The 8,149-nt window shown below is 32.8% G+C and overlaps 1 long non-coding RNA gene across 2 annotated transcripts; it reads left to right on the top strand.

Annotated features, from left to right (window-relative positions):
- The first annotated feature begins 3,207 nt into the window (after window positions 1-3,207).
- Window positions 3,208-4,514, top strand: LOC127882111 (uncharacterized). Of its 2 annotated transcripts, none has more exons than XR_008050408.1 (3): window positions 3,208-3,297; window positions 3,854-3,951; window positions 4,421-4,514. It is a non-coding gene; the product is annotated as an uncharacterized LOC127882111 (long non-coding RNA). The 2 variants fall into 2 exon arrangements; XR_008050409.1 differs by having other exon boundaries at window positions 3,854-3,956; window positions 4,421-4,501.
- Window positions 4,515-8,149: the final 3,635 nt, after the last annotated feature.

The following is an 8,149-nucleotide window of genomic DNA, read 5'->3' as shown; positions in this document are numbered from 1 at the left end:
TTCTGTTTATCAACGACATTTAAACCAAATTTAAATTCGCGTAACGCTCATACTTATAATAAAATACACGCGTGCGCCGCATGTCGTTACTGAGGTCTCAACGGCAACGCGTTTCAAACGCGCTTTATGAAATTCATGCATTTTTAGCTTATATATAAAGTCCGTGATAACTGGTTTGTATAATATGTAAATTTTATTGACTTTTACCAGCAACCTAATAAGTTATAGCGAAAATCCACGAACTTCTGGAACACCCCTCGTAGTTTAACGGTTTATAATACAAAGACGAATGCTTCGGTTATTGTAGGAAAATATGTACGTCACTATCGGCTCGGGGCGCTAATTTGTCTTTGCTTCATTTTATGAAATTCGGCTTTAATGTATAATTTTTCTTGCCTATTTTGTGTTATTGTAACATATTTTATCAATATATTACAATTAAACACATATAAAAAATCGTATATACCCGCTTTAAACTGGTTGTTTGGGTGGATTATTGGAATGGGCATAACATTGATGTACTTACTGTAAGCGATGCTTTTAATTGTGATCTATAGTTGGTTTTTTATTTGTAAAGACAGAAACAGCTTTCTGTTGATGTCAAAAAGACAAAACAGCTATCTATTAATGTCAAAGCGTGGTTATACCTAATTAAAATCGATCATTTACACTTGATGATTTGTATTTTTCGTGCGGTTTCTTGTGCGAACATTTTCCTGATTAATGATAAATGATTTTCTTTTTAAATTCCTTAGTTTTAAAACTTTTGTAAGCCAACATACTGACACAACCTTTATTTTCATGAACGCAGAACATTAGTTTACTTAGTTAAAGAAAAAAATGAAGAAGATAGTACGCATGCATTTCTTTAAATATATTGTTTTTAATGTAGACAATTGCTTGAGATATAGTTCTTGAAATAAAATAAAACCACATGCATACACAAGTCTATATGATAAACGAGCATTTGGTATAAGGGAGGGAGAGAATTGTAAAGGAAACAAATGCACGCATGTACTCAAAGCACAAAAGTTCCTTAATGAAATCGCTTCGTTACACCAGCCTGGGAACCACAAGTTTCCGAAATATTTAGGGAACTTGTTGGATTCTTCGCAATCACCATCTAAAAGAATATTTTAAGAACATCGTTTGTTGTGTTGTTCGAATTCAGGAAATTTAAAGGCCGTATTATTAAAAAGTAAATATTAATACACACTTACGCACACGCACGCACACGCACGCACGCACACAAGCGCGCACGCGCGCGCAAACACACAAGCGCGCACAAGCACACACACGCACACAGACACACACATACACACATTATTTGTTTTATAAATCATTCATGGCACATTTTCATTGAAATTAGAAAATCGAAATATGATCTGAAGTTTCATTACATTACTCGTAATTGATTATGTTTCATGTAAAAACTGCGGTTTGCAATTTACAGTACTTGATGGATAAATCATTCTCTTTAAGAGAGTGTTATATATTGGTAGTTGTGATTATTTTATTTAACTTACTGTATTAGCCTTAAAAGAGCCGATTAGTAACAAACAATTAAACTGTCCTCGTTTTCTTTGCGTTTCTGTCAACTTATTTCACATTTTAAAATGAGTTCATCAACAAGCGCTATGTTGAGAGCCAATGATCTAGCCTACTGTCAGTATTGTTGTTTTACATAATCGCAGTATAATCTTTACATGGCGTCTCCTTGATGCTTCGCGTCTATGGCTATTGTGTTTGGTCGTTTAAATTTTATCATGCATGCAATGTGAATTGTTTCAACGGAGCAGACGGCAAGGATTAATTTCACAAACGAAATAATTATTGATAAACCACTGTTTCCTTAATATAAAGTGAAGTGAGATTAGCTTCTCCATTGATGTTTTGATTATGTGTTTAAGTGAACACACATCATTAAAGCCGGATAAATATGTTTGTTTTGATCTGATCTTTATCTATACTTACTATAATGTAGATTAAAGAATTTCTACAAAGCTTTTTAAATACGACTTAGGTGCGTGAGTGGTAAATTCGACTACGTAAGGTTCATATAAGTTAAAATCTTCAGTTATTTAAATGGAAAAACAATGCATATGATCCTCCATATGGGAAAACGGGGCTTAATGCATGTGCTTAAAGTCTCGTCTGAAATAGTTTTGCAGAGCGCAGTAGGTTATCAGGTACAATACTTTCCACTTTTATGGCATTTGTCGTTTAAAGGAAGTCTCTCCTCAGCGAACATCCAGTTGAGGCGGAACATGTCGTCCCGGATTAGCCTTCGTTCTGCAAAGTCATATCTGTGAAGAACTTTACGCACATGTATTGAACCCCATTTTCCCAGCCATACCGCGGCTTATCAGGGACGAAACCTTCATTCGAGACTGAAATTTTTATTTTGAAGAGAACAGAACAGAACAGAACAACTCTTTATTTTCACCCAAGTATACAAGGTATACAATAAGGGCAACATGACTAAAACAGGTTTTAACAGTATTATCCGGTTCAAGTTGATCAGCTATAGCATGCATAATGTAAACATATAATACAATACTATAATACACAATACAAAGGGAAACTATTAAGTGGAGTGTTCAAACACAATCAATTTTAACTAGTTTGTTGGGAGGGGGGGGGGGGGGGAGTGGATATGTCTTTACATGTATATATACAATAGTTATATATCGAGATGACGAATCCGGCAGACAATGATGAAAACAGAAAATGGGAAGTCTTTTTTAGGTATTGGGCTTTATAAGTAGATTTAATTCAATGCCAATCACTAGTAGTCGTAGTCAGGTGTAACCTGAGTTTATTTTTCGAGAGAGAGAGAGAAAAGTCCACAGTTGCGATATTTGAATAATATGTACACTATACATAATAAACAATTTACATACACAGAGCAATGCAATACAACACAGATTTTATACTGTATATTGTCGGGAGGCATATTAGCAAAATAACATTTGCTGTGAATAGCAATTAACACCGGCATTTATGGATAGCTTTCATTTTATTTACATTAGCTATTTTTATTATGTACATTTTTATCCGATGTTGGCAAACATACAGTTTGATTCTAAGAAAAAAAAGGATAACTTAAATACAGCCGCAAAAACATAAACATAGAAAGGCAGTATAGTAGCGTATAGCCCGTTCCGGGAATAATTGATTTGTTCGTTCGCGCTTTAGAGTAACGAGTGCAAAAAAAGAACACCTGAAGACGAACTCGTTACAGCAATTATCGGATAAAATTAAGCTAAAGGATGGAACGTACCGTTAAAGCGCCAGGTAAGCAGGTAATTTATTTATTAACTAAGCTTAGTAAGTAAATTGGTGTACGGTATCATTTAATAGTCTACTATTTAACTGTCTTTGTTAAGCAGATAAAGAAATTATCTCCCTTGAAGTTGACATAAAGATAAAACAATGAAATAAATAAACGATAAAGAATCCGTTACTGGAGAAGCAATACGGAACAACAATAAACATATAATACATTGTTAATGGTTGTCATTTGTCAACTTGGGAAGATCAGGAGGCATTGGGTTGGACATATAATGCGACAAGAATACATGTATGATAGTAATGGGATGAAATGGTATTGGAGTGGTGTGACATTACTGTTGTTTAAAACTTTGAAGGATTATGTTTAAGAATTTGCACACTTCTTTAAGTTGTGTTGTTGAAGTTGTTGATAGAACTGTTTTCAGAGTAAGGTTTGAAGTTGGTGTGTTGAATACACTTAAATACTGTTCTCTTTGTGTTTGAAGGTAGGGACAAAATAAAATGTAGTGTTCTTCACTTCCAACCTGGTCATTTGTACATTTTGTGCATTTTCTTTCAGCATATGGGGTGCCATCGTATCTACCTGTTTCGACTGGGAGGTTATGGTTAGCTGTTCTGATTTTGAACAGGCTACTTCGCTCACGCTGAGGCAAAAGTGTAAGGTATTTTTCCAGTTCAAGGTTCTCTTTGAATATTCTATATGTTCTGGTTTTGTTTGAGGTAGTGAGACTGTTTTGCCATGTAGCTTTATATTGCTCTATTAATTTGTTTTTAATGATTTTATTTGTTTTTATAGTAGTATTCAATTGGTGTTGGTTGTGCCATAAGTCTATAAAACCTGTTGCATTGAGAATTTCTTTTATTTTATTTATCCATTTGAAGTTATTGTCAGGGAGAATCATCATATAGTTATATATCTGCGCTGCAAACTTATTTTGTTTCCCGTTAAGTATTCTAGTCCAGAAATATATCATTTTTGCTTGAATTGTAATTGATATTGGGTACCTTCCAAGCTCTCCGTGTAAGAAAGATATAGGTGTTGAAGTTTTAGCATATGTGATTTTTCTTAAAAATTTATTGTGGATTCTTTCAAGTATATCAATGTTTTCGTATCCAAATATTTCAGATCCGTAGGTCAGAATAGGGAGCACAGTGTGGTCAAAGAGCTTTATAATGAGGTCGATTTGGAGGCTGGCATTGTTTGCCCTTGTGAAAAGTGAGTGCATGGCTTTGGTTGCTTGTTCTGCTATATGTTTGCGTGCTTTAAGAAATAATCCATTGCTTGAGAAAGTGAGACCAAGATAATGATAGTTGTCTGTTATCTCAATAGGTGTATTACCAATGTAAAAATTGAAGTTTTGTAATTGTCTTGCTCCGAATATTATTATTTTAGTTTTGTTATAATTAATATTAAGGTGCCAGTTGTTGCAATATTCATGGAAAGTGTTAAGGCTATTCTGGAAGTCATTTTGGCAATCGGAAAGTAATATAGTGTCATCAGCATAGAGTAAAATAAGGAGTTTAAGCCACAATGTTAGGTCTAAGGGGTCGTTTAACTCTACACCGACAGAACCATTCAGATTTAAAGATGATTGCATATCATTCAGGAACAAAGAAAACAGAAGTGGGGAAAGGTTTTCTCCTTGTCTGACTCCAATTTCTGAAATAAATGTAGGAGAGACAGTGCCATTGTGTGAGATACAGGATTTAATATTACTATACATGCTAAAAATGATGTTAAAAAATTTACCGTTTATTGAGGTTTTTAGAAGCTTGTGCCAGAGGCCTACTCTCCATACCTTATCGAACGCCTGCAAGAAATCAATAAATGCACAATAGAGTTTTTGTTTCCGTTTTTTTAGTATTTCTATTAAAGAGTGTAGTGTAAAAATGAAGAGACTTTCTTTAGACATAATCCATAAAGGCGGACGGTCTTCTCCCTGAGTACCTTGTGCGAACTGCAAATGATTATCGGGGACAAACATTTTACGCATATTCATCAAGCCTCATTTTCCCAGTGCGCGGCCCATTAATGAATTCACATGTACACAGTTTCCTATCAACTTTAGGAAGAAAACAATTTATTCTTTGCTTTCCGGTGGTTTATAGAGAAATATCAGTGAATTTAAATTGATAATTCTCTGTTTCAAACAGTGACAAATAACAGTGAAAATTATCGATAATTTTTATTGTTTTACCCGAACTATTTATAGATATCTCTGGTTTCCCCATTGTCATCCAATTTTACCAAGGGCGACTACTTTGCATTGATGTTTATAAAAATATACGGATGAGGTTCCTTTTAAAATTCATGGGGGGGGGGGGGGGCAAACGGAAAATTGTATTGTTGTCCGGAATAGCACAGATACAAAAATGATCATTAGAAAGCATACAATGAAAAGAAAATGTGTTTGATTTGGCGGAATATTTATAATATATATAAATATATTTTTATTCATTCGTGATCATAGAAAACACATTCTACGATTACTCGTGAAAATATCATTTTCTATGATCACTGGTGAATTAAAATCGATATTCCACCGAATCCAACTAATATCCTCTATGTATTTAAAAATATAAAATTGGTTCATGTCATCGTTTTCGGGATTGATCAGTGGAAATATCATGCTTTGGTTCTTGTACTATTACTCGACAAAATTATGCATGTTTTTGAATATTAAAGTAAAGGCATTTCAGTTACAAAAATAGTGACATAATTGCAGATTGTTGCTTGTGTAACGTAACAGCCCCGTAGAGATAAATAAATAAATTAGTTATTAATCGGAAAAACATATTGTTTATTCATATAACATAAATATTATGTTATATAATATAATAATATGATAGAAATTTAGTTACAGATAATATAAATAATGTGATAGGAATTTATAAGTTAATTTAATTATCATAATTGTTTGTCAGAAATTATCAAGAGATGTTTAAATAATATGACAAAATCATGTATGCATTTCAGAAATTAAATAGATGTTTTAATAATGTAAGAACCTGTTACACGTTTATTTACTTTAATATTTATAAATAAAATAACTGTTGTAATTAATGATACATTTTATATCATAATAATAATGGTTCTATAAAGAAAATATTTGAATGTTAGATACAATAATAACATAAATAAAGTTTGGAAATTTAATAATAAATCTTTGTGATTTATTGGCCATGATTAAAGAATTTAAAAATTATTATTCTTTAATTAAGATCTATTGCAAGTAAAAACCATTATTACCTTTACATTCATTGTTAAAAAAAGCCTAAATCAACAATTTGAAAGGCCAAAGATAAGATACTCTAAACGTATGAATCTGTTACTCAGCGACGTGTACTTAACAAGGTATCCCAGTTGATAAAATGGTCAAAAGTACTGACACGGGAATTCTAATCTTATTAAATTATTTCGTACATCCATTGCACTCTGCCGATAAAGACGATTACAATACTACCTTTTTATCACCACAAGTAGTCAAATCAGATTTCTGAAAGGATTATTCGATAAATGGGTAAACACATGAATAATTTGGTTACTACATTCCCGGGGAGTGTCAATTTGGAACAGTACTTTAGCGGTCAGCCAATCAGCAAGTAACAAATAGTAAGGGAACTCTATGACCAAACCAAATAGAAATCAACGAGTAGTCAGTATAACGCTTTGACCGATCAAATATGTTATAAGGAATAGTGTTATTTTATGTTGGTGTGTATTTCAGTATAAAATGAGATGTTTTATGCGGAAACAACACTCTGCTCTTAGATTTTGAAGTGAACGGATCGAGATAGATCCAATCATGTAGTTGTCAGACTGTACTTATATATTTGAAAATATGAATTATATAAGATATTAAATTGGACTGGAATTCACATATGGCGTTGTTGTTGAATATTTCATTCCACGTTTTTATACGGATAAATTGACATTAAAAGAAAGGGAAGGACTCGCCATATTCGCAATGTAGCAAAATAAAGTTAATACGAGTCACGTCATTATGGCAATAAGCGCATGACGTGTAATCGAACAATTAGTTAAACACTGTTAAATGAAGAGAAATGAACTTTTTTTTGTTACTATGTGTTCTCCACGAACAATAAGCGATTATTTGACACACACTTAAATGGTGACCGTGTACCAGTGATTCAGATGTACCTAATCTGCAACTTCCGGTAAGTGACTGTTTTATTTCCTAACGCTTGTATCAAAATGGCAGATCAAATAATCCCTCATTTTTTTCAAAATTTAAACAAATAAACAAATAAAATATGTCAGAACGGCAATAAGCAATCAGACTAATTCACAGGTTGTACAATTTTTTGATGGAAATCGCAAAGAATTTTAAGATTGGATTAAAAAAGTAGAAAAATATGGAACGCTTACCAATTTAGATGAGAATAAATTAAAATTCGTTGCTTACCAATCAAGTAAAGGGCTTGTTAGTGACTACATACAACGTTTAATGACTGATAAGGGACATGGAGAAATTTAAAAGTAGAGCTTAAATTAAGTTTTGCGGAAATTCAAGACCCACACTATGCTTTCTCATTATTAAAAACGATAAAACAAAAGACGGACGAAAATGTTCAAATATACGCTGGGCGACTTTAATCTCTTGCGACTGGTGCATACGAAAATGTTGAAGGAATTTTAGACATTGTTGAAAAACAATAAGTATAAATTTTTATAGGCGGATTATTGCACGACTTTCTGAAACTTAAATTAATGCGTGAAAATCATATAATTCTATCAATTCCTGTTAAAAGAGCAATTCAGGAACAAAGTGTCAGGGCTAGATTTGAGTTGCGATCGCAAATATATGAATTTGATAACAATTCGACCGGAAAT

The sequence above is a fragment of the Dreissena polymorpha genome, chromosome 5, assembly GCF_020536995.1.
Source record: "Dreissena polymorpha isolate Duluth1 chromosome 5, UMN_Dpol_1.0, whole genome shotgun sequence".
Taxonomy (NCBI): Eukaryota; Metazoa; Mollusca; class Bivalvia; order Myida; family Dreissenidae; genus Dreissena; species Dreissena polymorpha.
This window is presented reverse-complemented; position numbering and strand designations above follow the sequence as displayed.